The sequence below is a fragment of the Chiroxiphia lanceolata genome, chromosome 10, assembly GCF_009829145.1.
Source record: "Chiroxiphia lanceolata isolate bChiLan1 chromosome 10, bChiLan1.pri, whole genome shotgun sequence".
Classification (NCBI taxonomy): Eukaryota; Metazoa; Chordata; class Aves; order Passeriformes; family Pipridae; genus Chiroxiphia; species Chiroxiphia lanceolata.
In genome coordinates, this window is record NC_045646.1 from 16,896,032 (window position 1) to 16,921,060 (window position 25,029).

The 25,029-nt window shown below is 39.6% G+C and overlaps 2 long non-coding RNA genes across 2 annotated transcripts in view; one reads left to right on the forward strand and one right to left on the reverse strand.

Moving 5' to 3' along the window:
* LOC116791616 overlaps positions 1-25,029 on the forward strand; it is a 194,969-nt gene that overhangs the window by 128,084 nt on the left and 41,856 nt on the right. The window lies entirely within an intron of this gene.
* LOC116791618 lies at positions 1,543-17,456 on the reverse strand. Its single transcript, XR_004358795.1, has 3 exons — positions 17,310-17,456; positions 12,935-12,941; positions 1,543-1,555 (listed from the first exon to the last, which is right to left on the reverse strand). It is a non-coding gene; the product is annotated as an uncharacterized LOC116791618 (long non-coding RNA).

Consider the following 25,029-nt stretch of genomic DNA (forward strand, 5'->3'; position numbering starts at 1 on the left):
TAAAATAATTTGTGTAATTTCCAATGGTATCGCTTTCCCCAGATAACTTTTCATAAAAAGTTTTGTCTGTACTGTTTTTCTAATTTGCTGAGGGGTTTGGGAGAGAGACAGGCAGGAGACCAGGGCAGACACAACCAGTTCTGCTCTATGTGTAGTCTTTTCTAGATTAGGGTTTTTTTTTTCTCACTGAGTAAGGGATTCTCCCTTATTATCTACGTTTGTAATTTCATTGTGTTTGACCTATTAAATAATGCATACAGCAAATCTTTAATTTTCAATACTCGATGGCTAAAGATGAAAATGGGTCTTGTAGAGTAACTGCAAAATGGGCTTTAAATTCTAATTAAAAATCATCTTAGCAACACTACATTTCACATTGTATAGTTATGGGTCTGATATTTTCTGAATTGGTTATGCCAGATTTACTTTATAGTACTTTGTGATTGAGAGAGCACATGACTTTTTTGAATTATTTCTTTTGCACAGCAGGGTGACTTAAATTAGTGTGACTGACATCCTCCTAATATGCTTACAAATCTTTGGAACAATTGATTTGGAACTTGAGCATTTTCATTTTGATTGGATCACAATCAGAAAGAAGTTGGATGTGCTGGATATGCAAGCAAATTCATGTAGCTACTTCTCTTAAACACCAATCCAAGGTGTATCTAAGCATAACTGTAAACTTAGCATGTGAATATTGCTGAAGAAACTGTCACACCTCCCAGGAACAAAAATGAATGCAGGACTTTACCAGAGTAAATTTATAAAATGCAGGTGCTTAAATGTTTGAGAGAAATATATGTAAAAGGGGTGAGAAGAAAAATACTGCCATGGTTGAAATTCTCTCAGATGAAGGATCTAGCATATGTAAAAATCTCAGTTAATATAAAAAATGCATTCTCTGGACTAAACCCTAAATTTTTCCCGGGACTAATCACCTAAAGGGGATTTGCCTTAGCAATGTTGCTATTAATCTGCAACATGTTTACTTGATTTACTTAATTGTTAAACGTGCTGTTTACCTGAGCAGGGAGTCTCTTGTATGTAATACTATTGCCATCCACCTCCCCAATCTCAGACACTAATTAGATTTCCTTAATGCATTTTGTATAAAAAGTGTGATTATGTATCTCTGATCACCTGTCTGTTGTATCTGCCCAGTAGGGTACTCCTATCATTATAAAAGAAAATTTGGAAAACAGTAGCCAGTGTTCAAAGCATCAACCCAACAAATGAGTTAATAATCTTTGTAAATAGTCATGTCCTTTTTGCTGTTGAGTATTCACCTATGGGAGAGTCAGTGCATCCCCCAATGTGGGAAATAATGTATGTATGATTATAAGCTATGGTGAACCATCCAGAAAAATTAAACACTTGTGTCAATGAACATGTCCTGAACCCCAAAAATTGGAACTATCTTCAAACCGTACAGTTGTATTTACAGTATATTGCCTTTTGAAGCTACTGTCACAAGGTTATAGAAACAAAATTTGAGTGGAAACATATATGTGCATCCTATTAAAATACCTGTGGGAATGCTGGCATGGGCAGACTCAGGTCACTAAGCTCTGTAGTTACGTGGCTGTGAGGTGAGCACGGTGCTGACAACGCCAAGGTCATGTTTGGGCCATTCACTTCAGAGTTGGACTTGATGATCCTTGTGGGTCGCTTCCAATTCAGAATATTCCATGATTCTGGCCTCATGGTTAATCATTAAAGTTGTAGAACTTATTCTAGAGATCTATTAGACTTGTTTAACAGTATTCCTCTAAGATCTTGTACCCTAATGCTTCAAGATGCAGAATTTCAGAACTCCACAAGCATATACAAAACTTACTACATTACTTTCTGGGTATACTTGTTTTGCCGTAGAGGTATCATTGGAACTTTTTAATTTAGGAATGAGTCATCACTGGGAAGAAGCAAATTATTTCCTAGACACTCAGAAAATACAATTGTGTGTGGAATGCTTAAAGAAAGAGGCACTACTGTAGCTGAAACGTTTTCTAGTGCAATCCTTTGCAGAAGTAATGCTCAGTCTTGCACCTGACTTATCAGATTAAAAATGCTTTTGCCTTGACCCTCATGATATCAATATAACAGTGCTTAAGAAAGGTACAATCCTTCTCCCTTAATCCACTTGTCTGGTTCTCCCATAACACAAATGCTGTGTAGCTGGAACTAATGTGGATTGAAGGGGAAATCATGTTAGCAAAGGTTTGTGAGTTTTCTGAGCATGTGCATGTCCTGTGGTTCCCCCACAATATGTTGTGGGGTTGTTCGGTCAGCTGAGAACTGAGGTCTGGAGTTCAGTTGGTATTTAGCACAAATGATGTCACTGTACCCACAGGGGACACTTACAGGGCAGAGCCCAAGAGCTGATGCTGATCATGTATTGATGTGTACTTTGTTATACCACACATTAAGCTTATGCACTGTTGCTGGTAGGCTAACTAATGATGTATTATGCATCAGTAAATATATACTGCATTTTGGTTTAAAATATTTACAAAATACGTAAGGCAATGAATTTCTTAAAGATCTGGAGATAGGTATGTGAATGCAGTTTTTTGAGACATTCTTCGCTGAGATTCTCACCTGCTAATTCTCCATTTGCTTTAAAAACTAGAGAATAACTCTTCTTCATGTGTCTGGAAGGTGTTGCCTGTGCTACTGTAAGTGCTGACAGGTTGGGCAGGAGTGTGCAATAACTGCTATTCCATAATAACAGTTGGTAGTAATATCGACCTCACTATTATGTGACACCCACCCACACTGAGCCATTAAACCAGAACAGACAAAGACCATCTCTTGCATCAAGCATTTCCAGATCACTCTCTAAGCACTGGCTCAGTTGCTTTGTGTTTCCCTTCAGTTACTGTGTTTATGGCTTCTTTCATTTTTCATATGCTCACAAAACAACAATAACCAGAGGGTAGGGTAGAGCTGCCAAACCCCAGTTTCTAGAAAGGATGGTACACGAAGGTCTGATCGAGCACTGAAATCCAAGGAAGGGAAGAATTGCAGTGCATGGGTTTATACTGCAATTAGTTGAAAAACATACCTAAGTGCTACTGTGAAGCCAATTACCACTTTAAAGGCCACAAATGGGCCATCTTAAAACTGAGTCCCAGAAACAGCTATAAACCTGCAGTTCCTCTGAACTTGAGCCCGTGGGGCTGTGGTGTTTTTGTAGTATCTGAGCATCCCTGGCAAGGGCTAGAGAGCAGGTGTGCACCTGTTTTCTAGGCATTCAGTGTTTTGGGTTTTTTCTGGTCTGCGTGTGATTGGTAGCTGTGTCTTTTTTCCCTGGTACTTTTCACTTATTGGAGATCAAACTTTTGAGCTTTAAGTGGTTAAAATTCCTGTTCTGTTACATTTTTGGTTATTATAAAGTATGAGGTCTTTTGGATTAATTCCTATATAGAACACAGACAGTACTACCACGTTTGGCATTTAAATCTACCACACTGACCCTTGAATTCCTACTCAATTTTCATCTAGTCGTGGAGCCACTGCTTTTCATACCACCTGCACATTCTCCTTGCGTGATCTGGGATTCGAGGAATGGTTTTTTTCTCTTTCAGCTCCAGAGCCTGATCCAGCAGGTGTGTCTGCAGCATGCCTTGTGGGTACCATGTAGCCTAATGGTTATCTCTTTATCAGGAAGCCTACTGTTTAGTGCATGTTCATACTGTGTTGAATGTCTTTGCTCACAAAAGCAGCCTAGCTGGCCAATAAAGGAAAACCAACCTTTCCAGTTTTACAAAAAATCTCTTGATGTGTATAAAATTCGACATCTAATGAAATAATGCTGAATCATGTGAATACGTTGCAGTCTGTAATGGATCAGAACTGGAATGCTGACAGCTCTGAGGCATTTTTTAAAAGTTGGTAACAGTTCAAATCTCATCAGCTTCTGAGATTTCATCTGGTTCTTTGGGAGGGTGGGATAAATGTCTCTGGACATGATGCCAAGATTGAATCTTTAGGAAGACTTGGATGCAAACTCCTTTCTTCTTCTGACCTGATCTCTTCTCACCCATTGTGATATTATACAAATTGAATTTCAGGGCTAGTGAGCTAAGGATTCTGCAATGGTCAGCAGAAGTGTCTTTCCATCTGATTACCCTTGAGGTCAGAAGCACATAATATATTCAGGGGGGTTTCTAATCGAACGAAGCTCAGAATATGTGAGGGTTGTAGACAGCAGCTGGCCCCAGCAGAGACTAACAGATTTGCTGAGAACCTGCAAAGATCTTGGCAGGGTGTCAACAAAGATACTGCAGGATTGCTTGATGCCAGGAAAAAGATTTTTGGTTTGCAGCAAGGAAAATGGTATTTAGGGAGGATGGGATGTAATAAATTACAATAATAGTACTGCAAACGAGTGTCATCCAGAAGTATCGGAGACTGACTATAGTGGGAAAGCTGTGTACTCGTTTTCATGGATTAAGAAGCTGAGTAGATGCAGGTGTAAAGATGTGCTTTCTTACAGTGGCAGAGTATTATTAGAGCAGGAAAAGAAGTAATTAGATTCTATGTGGTAATTGGTTTTTAAAAGTAGCGAAAGATGAAGTGAACAAGAGCGATGATGAAAAAAGGGGCTTAGCTGACTTAGAACAATGGGAAAGAAAAGAATTGAATCTGAGTGAATAGAAATGTTTGTGAAGAACAAGGTCATAGAAGTTTTTGCAAGGACCTTACTTTCTGGGATGGTAAGAAGTTGAGTTTCTAGCATACAGTATCCAACTGTAAATTTAGATTTACTCTGACCATGCATTTGCTGAGTGATTTTTCTCTGGCAAAATATATAGGTATTTCTCTGAAAGCTTCAGATGCTGTAAATATTGGTTGGCCATTTAGCTGATCAAGTGTCACAGGGCATGACTCTCCCACGCCTGACCCTTAGGTGCTTTCAGAAGATTTTTAGGTCAGTCTGAAAGAATTTTTTTGATCTGTTATGCTGAGGTGTTCTCCCTGCTCCCTTATGAGAGTTTTAGTGAAGAAGGTGCTCTCCAAAGAGCCTGGCCTACAAGTAAAGTTTCTATCAGTGTTCTATAAATTTGATTTAAATTATTTCAGGGAGATTTCATCTTTGTTTACCTGGTATAGCAATCCCTATTACTTACCAGTGTTCTTAGGACTTGATTTGATGATCACTTTATCAGGTTATTGACAGTTCTAGTGCTAACTAGATAGCTTTGTTTTCCTGGCAGGATGCCAGCAGAGGGGGAAAGCAGCTGTTCCTTGAGATGGGAATAATAAAAAATGCCAACTGGTAAAACCTTTCTGACTTTTGCTGAACTGAAAAAGGCCATTAACAGCTCTTGGAATTCCTCAGTTTCTTGCATCTTTGAGTTCCAAGAGAAATAATGTGGCAGACAGGATACCGTTGAAAATGTAATGCCATGGGTACTGGTGGCAATGCCAGATGGTGAGGGGTCGGGAGAAATCCAAAATGCAGGCTAATAGATACAGAGATAACAAACAGTTCTTTACTGATATATGGGTCTATTTCAAGGTAGAAGACAGCATGGCCTGTTTTTAAAACTATTGAATGGACCAAATCCATTCATTAAAAACCTTGCATGCTAACTATGTCTGCTCAGAAAATAATGGCTTCAAATAGCAGTATAAAACTTATTATTTTTGTGATAGTTATATAAACCTATGCAGAAATTTTCCACTACTTGTGCTTTGTTCCTTTAGCACAAATATTAAACAGGTAATAGAGCACAGGACTTGAAAGTGAGTACCACTTGGGAGTGGTATAAAGTACAAGAGTTAAAGATCCACAGAGGTGTTTCTGGTGACAATCTTCACGTGAGCAATCTGATATAGAAAAGAGAAAACCATGCAAGTCTCTGAACCCTTGGGCATAAACTTCTGTTTTTGAAGATCCTGTTAAAATAGGGAGGCTGTGGTAGCAGACTGGTCAGTGTGGCTTCGAAAGCCGTGGGGAGCTTTCGACAGCAGCTGCTGCATGTCAAAAGTCTATAAATTGACTTCCTGCCACAGGAGGCCTCTGGCAAGTTCAGCTGGAGAGTTACTGGGGGAAATCCTTGCCTTTCTGCCTACCAACAGAACAAATATATCCAGGGCCGTGCCCAGGGCTGGGAAGGCAGTTGAACTGGTGGAACCCTGGTGTCAGCCAAAATGATCTTTATTAATTAACCTATTGCGGGTGGAGACCTCAGTGTTCTGTTAAGGGAGAGAAGGCACTTTCCTTTGAGTAGCATATACATGTGGTCCATCAAGTTCTTTGTTTTCAAAAAGTCCCAGATGAGAATACACTTCTTTCATCACGTCTCAGATAACATCAAACAGCATATTTGCTGTTTCCTCCCTCTTTCTTTGTCTTCCAGGCATCTATGGGCTGTCCCCTGTTGTCAGGGTGGATGCATGTTCCCTTTCCAATGTTCAATTCCCTTTACGATAATCTTTATCTACCAGTTTTGGATCTACCCTTCTTCAAGAGGATTTAATTTCCTTTAAAAATTGCACTCTCACTGAATCAATAACTTAACAGGAATCTCTGGCAAAGGATAGGTTTGGGTGCGGTAGATGTCTCAAGAGTTAGTATCTTCTATCACCTTTGTTGGAACTCGTTATTTAGTTTGACTCCTGAGCTGCTGAATTCAAGCTTCTTGCACTGCCTTTCTGTCCCTGAGGAATCAACCCATTTTCTCCCAAGAGAGGTATATAATGATCTCTACCTCTCTCTTGTATTGCTGAAAATTTTCTCTACTCATTCAGCATATTAGATAGGTTTGAGCTCCTTTAGGTTAAAAACTGTACCTGAATATGCTTTTTCATACCAAGAATAGTAATTCTTTTACATATCTATAGTTTTAAAGTACAGTCATGAATACTGAAATGAGGAGGAAAAACCCACCATGAGATATTTTGGATGTTTATCCTGGCCTATATCCATCCTGGATTCCTTTGCTGTGCAGCATAAGACTATGTTTATAGAGAAATGTGAAGTACAAAAAAAAGCTAGATGTTCAAAATTCTGGAGATGTTTTGAGCATCGAGGAAGTTGGTAAAGTGGAGGAGATGTTAACTTTAGAAAAGCAAAGTGCAATGCCTGACTTTTCAAAAGTGTGTTAGCCTTAGATTGTTTCGGCCTCATAGATTCTGGAAATTGCATTTAAATGAAGTTTAGATATCTGTTCAATAAAGCTTTCTGACCTTGGTGACTTCCTGGGTTAGAAGGGTGAGGCATAAATAATAGAGAGGGGAAAAAAAAGAAAACCAAGAGTTGTAGTAATTTTTAAACAATAATTATTAGTGTTGTGATCTAATTTGGCTCTCCTGGCTTTACCTGCTTATTGGAATATTCTCTAAAGGACTGATAACTGCTTTCTCACTGTTTGAGTTCAAATCCCGGGTTCAAACACCTGCAGTCACAGACACCAGATATGAATATTACAGATTTTTGTCCTGTCTGTCTCAACGTTCTGCCACATGTGGCTGTGTGGGCAATGAACACTGTTCTGATGGTGCCGGGTTCCACCCTGCAAAGGCAATTCACATATTTGTATATGGCATCTGTTCTGCCTTTTTCTGCTTAAGGCAGTGGGTTCAAACAAAATTTTCATCACTTGTTAGCAAATAAGTCAGTGGTGTTGTTGAAAATAACACTGCTATGGAAGAAAAAGCTTATGCAATTCCACCCTTCTTAAATTGATTTCAAATGGAAGGAGGGCAGAAGATGGGCAGAGCTTAATTATAAAACTCCCCTGACTTACTCTGGCAATTTCGTCTGTGAGGAGACTTATTTGTCTGTCTGTGCATGTATATTTTGGAGGGATAATACTGGAGAAGGGCTTTGAGCCCATCAGGCCCACAGGCTGAGGTTCATACACTGGCTCTCTTAGAACTCCCTTGTGACTTTCTGTACAATTACCTGATACACACATTGGAGTGGTTTATGCATATGTAAATACAGAACACTCATGCAGAGTCTATGGATATCATTTAGAAAGCACTGTTAGATTTTTGGCTTATATAGGCACATTCTGTGGCCTGACAGGATTACTCCCGTTGGAGTAATAACTAGAAGTTTTGCTTATTTAGGGCCTGTTCCTACTCCCTTTGAAGCCAATGGCATAATTCCCAGTAATGTTTAGTGGTGCAGGGTCAAGTCTTTAAGGATGATAGAATTTAGTGTTGGAGGCCTCAGTCAGTGCTCGCTGGAGTACACAGGGGTTTCCCCAGTTTATTTCAGTGAGCAAATTGCCATTATTTAATGAAAATAATTACTTTAAAAACACGTTCTGTAGAAACGGTGTTAGTGTTAAACTTCAAAAAGAAGAAAGTACATTAAGAGACTTTATTCTGGCTGATACCATGCACTTTTTTATAGCTCTAAAACATTTAATTCGAGTAAGTTCCCAGAAGTTGGAACAGCCACATCCAAAAGCAATGAACTTGCTAAATTGAAAAGGACAAGTTGTGTTACTGACATATCTCTTGTGACTTCTGCATGCGTTTCACTACTTCTGTGCAAGAACAGCCATTCTCGTGGTATCTCAGCCTTCATCCTTCTGGTCTCAGCTGGTCTGACACTGTAGCATCTGCAGGGAAAGGGAGATGATGAAGAGAAATGTTGTAGCTGCTTGAGATAAAAATCCTGGCTCTTGCTAATCTCAAAGGCCAGTACCACTCAGAACCATTGCAGGTATTAAAAAAAAAAAAAAAAAAAAAAAAGAAGATAAAATCCCCTCCTCTTTCAATATGTTTTCAATACTTTGGTATTTCAGGCTTACTAAGTTAGGTCTTACAGCAGACTGAGGAGAACCACAGAAAGCTACTGGAGGGTGTTTGTTGGCATTTTCTCTTTGGTTCAACAAAATCTGTTAACTACAGGGCATGCAGGAGAGTCCATCTGTTTTCCCACAGTTCTAAATGGAAAGCAGAGAAGGACATGAAATTTGAGTGTGTATTAATCCAGTAGATCAGCAGTATCTCAATATTGCTTTAACTGAAGAACAGAAAAAAATTTTCCTATACTGTTTTCTTCTGCTTAGGTCTGCTCACTTGCAGTTACATTGGACCTAAGTACACAGAATAGTCTAAATAATCTAACAGTCTAGTTACCATCTGGATTGATGCTACTTGGCCTTTCTTAATGTGCAGGTAATCTCATCTGTATGATCTAAGCTTGTTTAGGTCTGTGTCTACAACACTTCTTATCACCTGACATATCTGCCAGACCTTTCACAGGAGTCAGGCCCAAGGAGCCAGATGTCCTTCCCCTTTCAATGGCAGCATCAACACTTCAGGACTTCCTATATCTTAAATGCACGTCCTGGAGTCCCAGCATTTGGTGTGTGGCCACCTTGTGTAGGGGAGGCACCAGATTCCACTTTAGATAATATGAAAAACACCAAACTCTTGAAGTTAATGAACCAAATAAATGTTTCACTATCTCTCATTACTGCTCTGAAGAGTCCTCTAGGCTTAGGACTGTAGGGTACCTACCTTCTAGGTATCCAGCATATTAAAGCAATTACAGCAATATGAAACTGATATGGTTTTAAGTGTTGTCGGTGGAAATGGAGATTCTGGTTGTTTGTGTTACACCAAGGACCTATGTTTATGATTTATGATACTTCCTGCTCTTTTCCTTGTGTTTAGTCTCTCATGCAATTGTAAATTTTATAGCTGTTTGAATGGTTGTCTGGTCTACTGCAGAAGGTGGCCATAAATTTTAATGAGTAACTCTGCACCAATTCAGCAAGACCCAGTTGAATACATCTTTTCATACAGTACTTGTGGTACTCTAGCTCAACACCTTTTGGTCACCGTGGACAGGCACACCAGGAAGGTCTAGGTAATCCTAATGCTTGTGGGAAGCTGTGAACCAGTTAGAGTTGTTGAGGTCATCAGTATTGCCAGGTTGTTCTGGGACTGAACTATGTGTCCAACCCATCACCATCCTGCAGCGAGATGATGGATCTTCTGGGAAATCTGCTGACCACTCCTGGAGCTTCTCTTCCTTTTATCTCTGAGGTAGTGCTATCTATCTGTGTGTGGATTCCAGCCATGGGGTTGGCAGAGTTAGGAATACTGCTTGCTATTTTGGATTCTGCCAAGAAAAAGATTAATTTCATTTTCATGGGTGTATTTGATCATAAATATTAAAGTGTGTTAATAGTGTAAGTATGTATATCCACAATGAGTGTGTGTTAGTATTTAAGTCTGTAGCAGATAACAGTAGCAAGTGGAGCAAATTGAGTGTAGAGATTATTGCAAGAGTGGCTACAAAGAATGCATGGCATATTTTTATGAAGGGAACTTCTTTGTCCAGATGTCCCCTTGCACTCCTTAGGGAATGTTTCTGATTGCTTGCTGAAATTTATATTGCTTCAAATGAAATATATGATACAAAACCCCCCCAGGGCCAGGAAAATTAGCAAAAGCACTTAAACTGTACAACAGCATCACTTAACTACTCTTGTTGAATTATATTATAAATGAGCCATCACAGAAACCTCTGGGGAGCTTCTGTTTGAACACTTGAATGTACGAGGAATGCGGTCTTCTTGTTTTGTTTTTAAAATTATTTTCATATTTGCACTAAAGAAGAGAAGAAGCAGAAGAATCTAATGTCACAACATTAGTCACAGAAATCTGCTCCAGTAACATCTTTTTTTGCACCAATGATGAATGTTGAATTTTGGTATAATTCTGAAAAGTTTAGTGTTCATCAAAACTGACGGGGCTGTCATGCAGCAAAATAGAAATGTTATCCATAATTTATAATCTTTAAAAATATTGTATAATAGAACATCATAAGATCACTTTATATACAGATTCACTCTTTATGTAATTATAAAACTGGCAAAATTATCAAGTCATATAGAGCATATCAAGTCATACAGAACATAGTCACATAGAAGTTGTTGGGGAAAAAACTACACTTTAATCTTATAATTAGTCTCTGCATTGAAGTGTTCAATTCAGAGATTGTTGGCACTAACTGAAACTGAGTTTTAGGACAGACCCAAACTGATGTGGAAAAGAAGGGTATCTTCTTGGTGCAAAATTTTTCATGGAACAGGAGTGAAAAATCAGGAAGAACGGAAGATTGAAATAGTCATCCCATAACAGGTGTTACTAGTTCTGTGAATTTTTCAGTGGGCAAAAATGCTCAAGAGATTCTTCAAGGAATAAGTGAAATACAGATAAGCTTTCTTGGATATGGCACTACTGTGGTGTCTGTCTCTAGCCCAGCAAATGCTGATGCCTCTTTTGCCAAGTGAAATGGCTTCAACTGCTATTCACAGGTGCCTGTTTTAAGTTTTATTTGGTGGAGACTGAGTTTCCTACTTCTTTTTGTTATTTTAATGAAAATTATGTCTTTCATCTGTTCCCAAAGAGAGAACAGCCTCAAATTTCTTGTCGCAGAGATGTAGCAGCAGCTGTGCTTCAATCCACGAGACTGTGTGTAAGAATTTTTACATTTTTCCATAAGGTAGTTTTCCTTTTTCCCCCAAAATAAGCTAATGTTATTGTCTTGAACATAGAGCTGCACCAACTAGGAATAAATATCGATTTATTACTGTAGTCTACTATAAAATTTTATAGACCAAAAACTGAATTGCACCAAGTAACCAATGGGAAGCTGATCCAATCTAAGCAAAAGGGAAAAATCAACTTCATACAAACAATCCACCACATTTTTAGTACATTAATGTAATACACAGCCTTTGAAAATTGACCAGGAAATGCTGCAGAAATTTACATCAGGCAAGTGCTACATTTAAGAGGAAAGATCACAAGTTTCTAGTTGGCATGGATAATAAAATTTCCACTGTCTTCTCCATTCCTGCTACTACCTGGGACTCCAAGGTTAAGAATTTGGAAGGAACTGAGGACTGAGAATCTTGCTGTTACTTAGGCTAGTGTTTATCTTATAGAAAGTATGTGTGTGTGTGTATATATATGCCTTGTTTGTGTGTATGTATATCTTCTAATAGCAAAATACAGATGCAGGAACACTCATGTGGTATGAAAATTTATATACTGGAGTTCCTGCCTTTCAAGGGTAACTGTAATTTGCATCTTTCAAGTTTCACAGAATAATATTTTTCAAGTTTTGTGAATGATGCATATGAATCTTATAGATTGCAAAGTTGGTAGCCAGTTTTAGCCTGTAAAGAAAATAGCTAAATCTTAACCAATTAAAATTGCTTACAAAAGTTTATTACATTTGTGTTATGATTAATGCTACATTTTAGTTCTTCCACAGTATTTATTAACAAATATATGGCAGGAAAGTGGAAAACATTGTTATTCAAGAAAGATCACCGTCCCATGTATGAAAGCAGCCTGTTGCAGCAGTTCTCCAAATTGCCTAGGCACTGTAGAAGTCAAGTGTATAGGCATCAGTATGCCTAATCGTTTCTCATTTGTGTACAATTTATATTTATGAACAGTAACATGATTATAAAAGTCTGCTGGAAAAAGTAGTTTACTTTGTCCCTTACAATTTTGGTGTCTAAGGCTGAAGAACACTCCTGCAGAGTGTAAATTTACTCATCTACCCTCTTCTATGTTTGTTTTTTTCCCCCACCCCAAGTCCTTTTTTCCCATATTAACATCTGTTTTAGTAACTGCAGCAGTTCACAAGACCGCAGTTGTATGTTCTTCTTGCTAGTGGGAGTAGCAAAAATTGACAGTCCTCAAGTTTTGGGTGCCTTTTGAACAGCACCGCTGCAATCCAGTTGGAGACACAATTGAGAAACTTGTGCAGTGACGTTGTTTCAGAGGCTTCTTATGTGACCAGAATTCAGAAATTTAATTGATTATGCAACCTGTTACTGCAGCACTTCACATTGAGTGGCACTAAGTAATTACACTGTAACTGCTGCACAACTGTTATAATTTTTCATGCAGCTATGTTACATGATAACACGATAACACTGATGCTAATACTAAGGTTGGGTTAGGCAGCTAGAGAGGGGATTACAATAGTGAAGTGCTAATAGTATGTTGTTAGGAAACAGGATGCCAAGAAGTCATTATAAATGAGAGTAAAAGAATAAAATGAAAACTACAGTGGGAAATTGGAAATTATTTATTTAAGGCAAACTGCAGGCAGAGGGTTTTGTGCTGGTTTTAGTGTATTTAAATCCTTCTTAAAGGGTATAGACTGAGGTTGAAAAATCATGATGATGTGAAAAGAAGTGGGAAGTGATGGGCTTGAGAGTAGTCACCTCATTTAATAGCTGCAAGGTGTCTTCACATAATGCATCTGCTGGGTTTGTGGAGTATTTCTGTTGCATACTCCCACAGATATTTTTCTGTAAAAGAGTAAATTGATATTCCTAAAAATACCAGAGGGTCTCCTGAGTAACAGGAAAATAAGAAAAGGGCTCCAGATGGTGGTGACAGGGATGAGATAGCAGGCTCTGGCAGTTTTGTAACATCTGAAGTGAAGAAGAGAAGGTCAAAAAATGGTGTAGTTCTGCATGGACAAAGGGCCTCTGTACACAGAGCACTGTGACCTGCCCTCGGTAATTAAATTGGCTTCCCTAAAATGTTATACATGTAAATGCCAGCATGTAGGGATTGGGACTTTCACAAGTACATTCAGAATGTGATAAGTTTCCTGCCACACTATCATCACAGTGACATACACACTGAAGTGTCAGCAAGCTTGCTTTGTTCTGCACCCGTATGTGGCAATGGGAACAGCACAAGGATCTCAAAGGGAAGAGGACAGGCAGGTGCTCAGTGCTGGGCAGGCAGGCGTTTTTCACCTTTTGGTAGATTGACTTTGAGGATGTAACAAGTTAATCATCTGTAATAAATAATGGTTTCATCCATTCTTCAGTAGCAGTCAGTGGTAGCATTAGTTTAGCACTAGACAGCATGTCTCCTGAAGTTGTGTTTTTTCACTGTTTGCTCGGACTACTGTGTGTCTCACAGCTGCACAAAAAAGGCAGCTCACACCTCTGAGAGTTGAGGACAAGTCTCAATTAATTGTTGAAAATGAACCTGAGCTGACCCCATTTGCATGAACGTGGAAGTAGAGAGGAAGGACAGCACTGGTGTCAAGCACTGGTTCAAGTTTCAGGTCAGTATGTGCTGCATTCCAGCAGCAAAAAGCTCTTTAACTATAGGCCTTGCTTGGGTGCCTGGGTTAGGCTGATCCCAACTGGATTAGATTGGACCAGTGCTGTTAAGTCTTCCTGATGTGACAGATTATGTTATGTCATGTGGGAGTCTGTGCAATATCAGACAGCTTAGTACTATGCTCTATTTCTGTGCATTAACATACATTAAAGTATGCAGCCCAAAGTCTGCTTTTAAAACCAGCTCAACTTTGAGGAAGTTAACTGAGTAAATAAGAGTATAATTTTTTTGTAACTGTCTTAGAATTTGGCTTCATGTTGCTAACACTGTTTTTCTCCAATGTATTTATTACATTAGAAAACACTTTAAATATGTCAGCCAGCCCAATGGCTACAGCTGCAGTCTGATAATAAATACAAGCTAATGAACAGAATTTCACTATCTGTAGCACATTTCTTTATTCCAATAGAACATAAGCACATATCAAATAGGGCATAGGATCTAATTTTCTACACCAAGTGCTCCAATTTATTGGCTTCCTGAGGAACTAACAAAAATGCTCTAAGACCACAGGGAACTTCTGCTTTGGAAGCACTAATGTGAGTAGCAGAATACCACAAAAAATTGATAGTATTGCTATATAAGTGAATAAGTAGCACCATAACATCCTTTAGGAAAAGTGGTTTTAGAATTCAACAATGTAAGAGTGTTAATGGTCTTCGGGAAGTTGCTCTTAATGGCAGTGAGAATGAACATGCTTCACATCTCCTGACAGGACACTTCTGAAAGCAAAAGCACCTTTAGTATGTTTCTGAAAATGGCCTGTCAGAAGCCAGAAAGTAAATAAATGTAGCTACCGACAGCCAGGCTTAGTGAACTTCAATGTTCTAATGTTTTAGAATAATTAGCTTTGTAATAATTGTTTTGGTCTTGACTAATATTATTACAATGGTTCAAAAACACTTGCACAAGAACATGTCAACAGATGGTTCGTTCAGCAATAAAATAATAAGTATATTACAGTGAAGTTATTAAACCTGTAAAAATTTCTGAATAATGTAATTAAAAAATATCTCATGGTATCCCACCAAACCTGATTGACACCTGACTTCTGAGTATGCAGTTTCAGATTCTGTTTGTGTCATTTTTGCTGCTGCAACTAAATGGCTGGCTTGATAATGCATTGACAATCCAAGGCTTAAACTGTACATTCCTCAGGGACTCGAGCCACTCTTAAGTGTGTAAAAATACTAAGCAGCAAAAATATTTCCTACACTACATTCCACTCATGGGAAAATCTATATGAAAGTTTTACTGTCTTTCCCCCCCAGCCAAAACCTTTGATGTGACACTGACATTATGTTTGAGGGTGTCTTTCAAACAGGGACGATTGCTTATGTGTTACCAAAAATGGCCCCTGATGAACTGCAACTGAGCCCAAAGCTGTTCTGACTGTGGCTCTGGGATGGACTTGTTGATTTGTGATAAGTAATCCTCTGAGGCTTTTGTGGTGTAGACAGCTATGTGTATTTCTCAGAATGGTAGAAAATTTGCTTGTGTTTCCTATGGGATATATAGGGCGCAGTTGCAGTCTAACTTCTGACACACTGACCTCAGCTTGACTGGCTGCACTGATGCTTGCCAGGATCCTGCAGAAGGAGCCTGTGCTGACTCAGTGGGGCAGTGGCTGTGCTTTTGTTTCTCCTTGTGTGAGACAGGTGAGCACAGAGCGGGCTGAACAGCCTCACATCTTGCTACTGCATCTCTGGGGCCCGACATGTCTCTGCTAAACCCTGTAACTAATACCCTGAAATGCATCTGAATCAGCTGAAAAGCCAGAGTTGGAAGGTTTCCAAGGATCAACAGAAATATTCAATTTCTGTTTGCCCTTCTTTTCCCCCAAAGACTTTTCAGGTGTTATTTGAAGCAGAGGAGCTCATGAGCTCATTGTCTCATTACCTGCTCTTTGCCTCCTGCAGGTTGACTCTCTTTTACAATATCCCAGTGCCAGGAGATCCCTGCAGTTTCCTCTCCTGAAAAAGGGGTGGGGAGAAATTTGAGAACTTAGATAGCAAACAGAAATTTTAGCTAATTCTTGTATGTGACAAGGCATAATCCAGTGAACTGCTCAGAGTCCTTAATCTGTTGATAAAAGCCAACAGACTCTCCATGTTGTCCAGCAGTACCAAAAGATGTGAGGCCAAGAATGGATAACTGTTCCAGGGATGGATGTCAATGAGGTGGAGCAGAGTGCCCAGAGATGTCACAGTCACATCACCTTCACTATACTGCTCCCAGATGATGTTCACAGAGACAATACCACACCTTACCTGGCCCCTGTTTTCATTTTAGCCTACATGATCCAGTTGCCCAGAAAACAAAGAGCAGACCTAAGTTCATTGCTAAAGAAATACTAGAAAAAGAACCACTAAAAACAGCTCATAGGAAAAAAAGATACTGCCACTGCATTCCTTAGCCATATCTCTGGTCTTAATGAAATCTAGGATCTTGGTGCATACCAAAAAGAATTTGAGTCTCATTCATCACTTCCTATTTGTCTTAAAGTGAATGCTGTAGATGGGATCCGATTACCATGGCACAAAATGCTTTTGTGTTATTTTGCAGTGACACAATTTTGCACCAAGATTGTATGGATCCTCTTTTCCCAAGAGCAGCCTGTGGCAGCTGGGATTTCAAAAGCTTTAGGATTCTTTCCAGCACAAATGGCATGTTCCTCAGCAGCCCTGCAGCTCCCACAATCCAGGGAGCAGTGGGAGATCAGAGACAGCTGTGGAAAAGCCCTTCCTCAGCTGAGGCAGAAGGGCATGCCCTGGTAGCGGGGAGAGGAGGCAGAGCTAATTCCTTCCTGCTGCGTGCTCTTTTTACTAAAGCAGGTTGAAGAACTGGTAGTAGTGTGTTTAGAAGATAGTTTTCATTATTTTTCTGTACATCCAACTTTTTGTAACTTTGTTGCTTAAGTGTTTACAGAACAGTTTGGGGAAATAGGTTTCCAAATTGTTGCTTACGTTGGCTTCATTTGCTGTACATTATATGTAGTGTATGGTTGGTCACAGAAATCACTGACTGTTGTTTGCTTGATTAAATGAAGTTGTTTTACAAGAAGAGTAATCACAGAATCAGCATAGAATGGTTTGGGTTGGGAGGGACCTTAAGGATCATCTTGTTCCAACCCCCTTACCATGACCAGGGACCCCTTTCACTAGACCAGGTTACACAGGGCCCATCCAACCTGGCCTTGAGCACTTACAGGGACGGAGCATCCACACTTTCTGTGGGCAGCCTGTGCCAGTGTCTCACCACTCTCACAGTAAAGAATTTCTTCCTAATATCTGATCTAAACCTACGATTTTGCAGTGTAAGGCTGTTACCCCTTATCCTTTCCCTATGGGCTCTTGTGAAAAGCCCCCCTCACGCTTTCTTGTTGGCTGACTATATGCACTTGAAGGTGCTGTAAGGTCTCCCCAGAGCCTCATCTTCCCCGTGCTGAACAACCCCAGCTCTCTCAACCTGTCTTCATAAGAGAGGAGCTCCACCTCTTTGATAACTTTCGTGGCCCCCTCTGGACTTGCTTCAGCAGATCCACATCCTTCTTATGCTGGGGACCCCAGAGCTGGATGCAGTACTCAAGCTGGGCTCTCGCAGGAGCGGAGTAGAGGCAGGAAGGGAGAATCACCTCCCTTGACTTGATGGCCATGCTGCTTTTGCTGAGGCCCAGGATACTGTTGGCTTACCAGGTGTGTAAGGAATGTGTCACTCCAATTTACAGACAAGGATGATGGCAAATGCTTTGCACAAGTTTAGGTTGCTCTTCCCTTATTCACCAACACTCGAAATGAACACCAAGTAACAAACAGTGAATAACCATAAATGGTCTTACTTATGCATGAATTGTCTTTCCAGCATTCTAATATGGGCATTTGTATGAAGAAGAGTAATTCCAACAATATTGCGAAACAAAATTTTGAATGGGTATTTGTGTGTTGAATATGATGAGAATACTTAAACATCTGGTATTTGACTGAATATGAAGTAAAAGCATGCATTTGCTTTTACAGTTTCATCAGAGAGAGTTCAAGGGGTGATTTTCAAAGGCACTGAAAACAGAAGAACTAGCTGAGACTCAGTAGTTTTATGATGGGGAGCAGCGCTGGTGGAGACATGAATTCCAGTATGTTTCTTGTACTGAATTGGAAAAAAAAGTGACATTTCAAAGTTTTCCACTCAAAGGAAAATGGGAAAAATTTCAGTTCAGGAAAATGAAAAAATGCATTTTAAGTTTTCTGAAATGAAAGAATCAACAGCAGTCATAACGTCTGACTCCTGGCTCTGCCATGGTTCCTTGGGGCACTCTGGGAAGCTCCCAACCTGTTGGAAGCACCTTGGAAAGCCCCCTGAAGTTCAAAGGGCTGCTCAGGTTGGAGCCATGATGTCTGTCAAGCTCCAAAATGGGTGGCAAGAAATCAGGAAGACCTGAATGTGTCAGCTATGATTTGAGGACTTCCTACTGGTTTACTCTGGCAGTCACCATGGCAAGGTGGTTGTCCAATGCAGGATCTGGGAAGGTGTGTTTTCAGCAGTGAATCAGGCTAAGTGGAAGAAAACCCAGTTGTGTTTCCAACAGGAATTTGCCTGTCTTGGGACGGTGTCGCACCGTGTCTGTGAGATATTAATACACTGGAGTTCCCTCTAAGCTGTTTCACCAAGAAATTCCCAAGCACCTGTTGGAAAGGCAGTGAGGTTTGGATACTAAGTTGTTATGATGTTTTGGAAAATTTCACTAAAAGCTAAAAATGAGCCCATTAACAATTATCTAAGGTAAACATAGTCCTCCCTTCCCTGCCCCATCACCTAACTGGGAAGTGGAGTGATTTGGCTGGATTCAGTTAGTGGTTATGCTTTGCAGATTATCTATTCTCATTCCTATACTTTATATACCTGTAAACTTCAAGATATTATGGCTTTTGCTTGTGAGAACATTTGGAAAATGATTAAAGAAGAGCTATGCCAGTTTGCACCGATTTGGCAGCTGCTCACCCATTCATTAGGGGATAAATACAGCCTGGTGAAGTCTTAGCAGTATTAAAGGGTGGGTAAAAGATGTATGATGGGCAAAATTTAGACAATCTGTAATTTATTTATTTTTTTGATGCATAGGGAAAACTATTTTATGCTCTTGTGTGTCATTGGAAACCAACTTGTCCATTGGGCAATGGTATAAAAATAGTGAGCCTGGCATGAATATTTTAAGAGAAAAAAGTATCAATTACAAAAAAATGGTGAGGGCTCGTGAGGGTTAAGCTGAAAAATGTACCAGCACAATTCGGTAGAAAAAGGAGTCCAGGAAGTTTATACACATAGGCAAAGTGACTACTGACATTTATTTGTTTCTTTCAAGTATTTTACCTTGAAAACTGGAGCTATTTTTCATTTTTATTTTCTCATAAAATAGGCCAAACATTCAACAGAGAGGGAGAGTTGGTGGACTTATTTTTTTAATAATGAACATATGCTTGCATGTGTGTGATTTCTTTTTTATGCTTCATAATTGGCATAAACTCCTCATGTGACAAGTCTTCAACTTTAACTACTGAACTTGTGCCGACATCAAAAGTCATTGTGGAATTTCAGACTTTTGATGTTTAGTTTAACAGAAGAGCTGATGGCTGCTAAGGAGTAGCTACCAGGAACAAACAGATTTTTTAGGTCTCATCACACAAAAGTTATTTTCTTCCCATTTCTGACATTTTTCAAAGTTGCACAAATATTCATGCTTCCTAGTTGCATGTACTTTTGCTGTTTCTGATGTTCATAGTGAGAATTTGACCTAGAAAAATAATCTTTATAGAAGCAGAAAAACTAGATTATGATATTAAAACCAGCCAAAGCCTCCCCAAGATTTCGCAATATTGTGTAGTGGCTTTTTATAGATGTTTAGTCTTTTCTTTAGTCTTGCATGCCCTGTTTTCCCTAAGTTGTATCTTTCTGGACCTCTAAGTGCTCATGGATGTGTATTCACTTGCTTTTCCTAATATTAAACCCAACTTCTCCCCGCAAAAAAAAATCCAAACAAAAATACAAACCCAACAAAGAAACCTTAATTATTATCTGAAATCTTACAGACAGGTTTGGATTTGCTTTTTCCTCCTATTAGGTATCAGTAATCCAGACTGATCTTTTAATGCAAGTACAAGCAGATTCCAACACCTAAGAGGAAGGTTTGTGCCACTGATATATATGGCAGTAGCTATAGGGTAGCTCTGTAGTGTGTGTAAACTATTCCTGATGTAGCACCATTAGGGAAGATGAGTTACAGATGACAGTGAAATTGCAAAAAGAAGGAAAAAATACAATGGGTAAAGACTGAGAACAAAAGAGGCGAGAGAAGACAAGGATGCAGAGGTACAGAACTGTTCTTTTTCTCCTTGCTTAGGCTGCTGTTTAAGTTGCTCTGGAAAACAGTGATGTATTGGGTGGATCCAAGAGCTTTTGTGTAGCAGAGGTTGCAAACAGAAATTCTGCTGTGTTCAGACAACCTTTTGAGAAACAAAAAGCCATAAAAAAGTAAACAAAAGAATTAAAAAAAAAAAGGTTCGCTGTTAGTTTTGAATCTACTTCACAGGACGATCTCCTTCCACACTGTGGCTGTTGAGTGGATTTTCCGGGAAAGGTCAGCTTACAAACCCAGGCTGTGCATGAGCCTCCTGAGACACCTCCAGCCGAACTGTCAGAAAGCAGGCAGGACGCCTGTTACCCTGGGTGCTGATCTCTGTGCTTGCAGTCTGCTGACCCAGGCCATGAACTTTCTCTGCTCACGAACTCAGGCCTGTCTGCTCAGTTCCTTTTCCCTTACCTTTGTACAGGCAGGGATTGTTTCTGTCAAATAGAGCGCTAAGCACCTTAGGAGATTTCTGTGCTTGTGCGTATTTAAGTAAGAGGATTAAAAACAATAGTTCAGTGTCTGGGACACTCCCAAAACAGTGTCCTTATTTAGCTTCTTGCTGAGGTGTGAATACTTTTTTAATGATGGAAAGTAATTTTCGTGGGTGTTTCTAAGAGGTTTTCGGGCTGAGACATGACTGGCGGACTTTCCTGAGTAAGGAGTACGAGGACATGTTCCTGCAGCTTAATGTATGAGCACTGTGCACGCAGTGGCTTATTTCTTTAGCAAGTAGCCATCACTGCATAGCGTCTTGAAGGCTTTATTCTCCAAGGAGCATCTGCAATCTGCTTGATTCTCTTGACTGCTGGTGTTTGTGTTTGGCTTTAACAGATCTATAAGTGCATGAACTGTCTGGTGTCTCCAGCAATGACTGCTGATTATCATCCTATCTGCAGAGACTACTGAACAGCACTTAATTGAGCTGATGGAAATTTTCTGATAGATAGAGCACTGACTACATAGCTGTTATGGTAATGTGTCTGTATCAGCAGTGTGCTGGTATGAAGATATTCCCCTGCAGCCAGCCCAAGTCATTTCATGAAGAATTAATAAATGCAGATATGTTGCCCTTCATGGGAGATACAGAAATATGTGAACAGCGTTCACTTCATCAACTTCAGATAAAATGGTTTATTCTTTGCTAATCTCAGCTCATCCCCTTGAGTATCAGATCCATGAAGCCTACTATCTGAATCCAAGTTATTCTCTGGAACAACAGGCAGTACTTTCAATTGACTGTGCAATAAACTCAGCAATACAGATGTTTCAGACAGAATGTAGCTCCCTAAGGACACAACTCCACAAAAGGATTAAAAAAGGTCTGTAAGCACTGTGTAGGGGTTAGGAGCAGCTGCAAGTAGGGTTTTACAGAGTTCAAAGACCCACCCTAGGACAGGTGGCCCATTATGGCTGACACAACCCAGAGCAATGACGTGTGGTCAGCTGTAATAACCAGCTATCAACTGGGATTAGCCTTTCAGGTGAGCAAACCTTTAACAGAGATTTGAGCAAAACTTTTGGGACCTCAGCAAGATCCTTTGCCTCTGTCACTAAGTGTGATGTCTCAAATTTAGTCTGAGTGGTAGGTGGAAATGCCTACACAGCAGCTTCAGGAAAAGGAGGTGGAAGAGACACAACAAACAGTTATAGCCTGATGGTAAAAATGCATGCTTGACAGGACAAATAGAGGAGTGTGAATTCTTTTTGGTATATGCAGTGCAAATTGGCTCAGGTGGAACAAGTACACTATAGTGGTAGTAGGTCACTTCTGGTTTGTTTGGGACTATTTCACAAAGTAAGGGCCTAAGTTTCCACGAACGATGGCTTGAAGGGTATATATCCCTTTGAACACAATTTTCAGTTTCTAAACCACAAACTGCAATTCTCAAAACTCTGCTCTACTCCCAGTGCCTCAGGGAGGGTGCATAACTGTTCTCTATCAGATGTTCAGAAGCATCCCTGACACTCCCTGTTCTCCTACTGCATCACACTGAGCTCTGCTACAGGTAGTCAGAAATTTATCTGGTGCTTGTACTTTGACAGAGCTGAAACACCTCATGATGTGCAAGAGCCCAGCTCACCTGCCTGCTAAAAGCTCAGCAACTGAAGGCTCTGCACAAACCACAGTGGATCTGTAAATCCTTCCCTGCAATCAGTTACCTTTGTAATTCTAATGGGAAAGATGCAGCCTTGGTGACACATGGGAGGGGAAACAAATTGCAGAGATATTGCAAGCTCCAGAGGCAAGTGAGGAAAGTGGTAATAAGGAGATCACCCATTTAGCCTTCCGTGTAAATCTGTCCTGGATGGAGCCCTTGTCCTGTGTTGCAAACTGTGAAATCAGATCCTAAGCAGGGTTCAAAGTGTGTTGCTTCAGCTGCTCTGTCCAGCAGGCTCTAAACCTATTTTGGTACAGGGAGGTTGAGGATCAGTGGACTCTCTCCTCCCCTCTTTTCAAAACTGTTCTGCTTCATATTCCTTAGGTCAGAGAGAAATAGTAACTCTTACTCTCCTCCAGATATTCCCTGTATTTACATAGAAAGAAGGAGATCTTTTGCTCCAGAAATAATTTCTGCATTTTTGCACAAAAATATAAAAGAGTGCTTGCAGAATACAATAAATACCCATTAAACCATCAGCTGAAATTTGGGGATCCTTCTTCACCAAACCACAGAATGCTAACCCTAGTGGACTCCTTCCCTTTCTCAAGCTGTAGAGAGACTATGATATTGTGCTGATTTATTTTTTTCAGAGATAATATGTTTTTGTGATCATCCACAATGGTGCAAGTACTAAAGACTTAGTCTCCTAAGTCATTATTCATAAAACATACTTAAGATATGTTTTAAACCCTTTTATTGGTTTTAAAGGACAGGATTTGAGTTCCTGAATTTTGATTTTTTATAATGAGTAATTAATACTTTTACCTGCTGTTCAGGTTCTTTTATGGACTAAATAAGCAGCTGGTTTAAATCATCACTGTTCTGTTAAGCCTGGTAGAATGATGGCACTGTAAACCATTGAACAACTTGGTCCCATTTAAGTTTTTCAAGTATTCAAAAAAATTTTATTGCACTTACTAAAAAAAAAATAACTAGAGCCATTGAACATATCCTTGAGGAACCTACCCACAGCAAATCAGGTTCATAAACAAGTGACATGGGGAGCAGAACTGAAAATCTAGAAGGAAACAGATTTTATTTGAAATTTACAACTCCTCATATGGCAAGCTGTAGAAAATACCATTACAAAAAATGTATGCCTGCTGTATGGATCCTTTCTCAAATCAGAGACAACTGTTAGTAGAATCATCTGAACGTGCTCATCACACAGCATAAGAAATCAATTAAATTTGCGAAGATGCATTTTGCAGGTAAAACCCATCAAAAGAAATGTACACATCCAGAATGATAAATGCTAGAATGTTCCAATTGCTAAAGACATTATTTTGCTTATGGCAAGGCATTCCTTTCCAGGAGCCAAAGGCAACAACAGCTGTACATGGCAAGATGAGAGTTTGTCCTGTGGGCCATGATCCTGTTCAGCACATGGGCCGTGAGTGTGCTCAGTCCCAGGCACTCTGCACCTGCAGACCCGCTGTACCACTACGTGCTTATTGTAACTGGCTTATTTGTTAAACATTCACTCTAAGTAAAAATGAAAGACCTTGCTAAAGCAGAGACTACATGCTTTCTCATTCCTGATCATTCATATTTCACTTATTCTGAATCTTAAGAAAGCTTTCACCTTCCTTTGTAGGTGTTCATTTATCTCAGCACAGCGTACAGTGAAGCCAGTAATCTGTATCTTCACTGCTGCAGCTAAGAGATCATGACATGAGGGGTTTTGAGGGACTTGGGATGCAGTTAAAGGTATCATAATGCTTTTTCTCTTTAGCACTGAGTGTTTTGAGTCTTGGAGCTATATTTGAGTGTGTACAAGCAAATCAAGATGGAGGAGATAAGTTACACATCTTTAATTTTTACTTTAGTGGTCAGTGAACAGATGGGAGTTATAAGTTGAATACAGCAAAGAGCATGTAACTGTTGTACTTAAAATAGCTAGGAAGCAATTTATACTACTGAAACAATGTGTATCTCAAGTATGACAACCTTCATATTTGTCACTCTCTATCTATCCCTCTTTCTATGTTCAAGTAAAGAAAGCTGACCTGCCAGTGATATTACTGATGATGCTTCTCTTTACTAGACAAACAAAGACTTAAAGTTGCCATGGAAATACACAAATCTCACAGTTCATGCATTTATCAAAGAAGGATCATCATCATCAGATAATATTGATAGAGTGCATGCTGTTTCCCTACATGCTTATCACAAAACTCTTAAAGTCAAAAGAGACAGAAAAATGAGGTGTGTTATTTCATTAATGTCATGTCCATTGATCAGTGCCTAAATGATCCATTTCTCATTTTAATGGTGTTTGAAGTGAAAATCACACTCCCCAAAGACCAA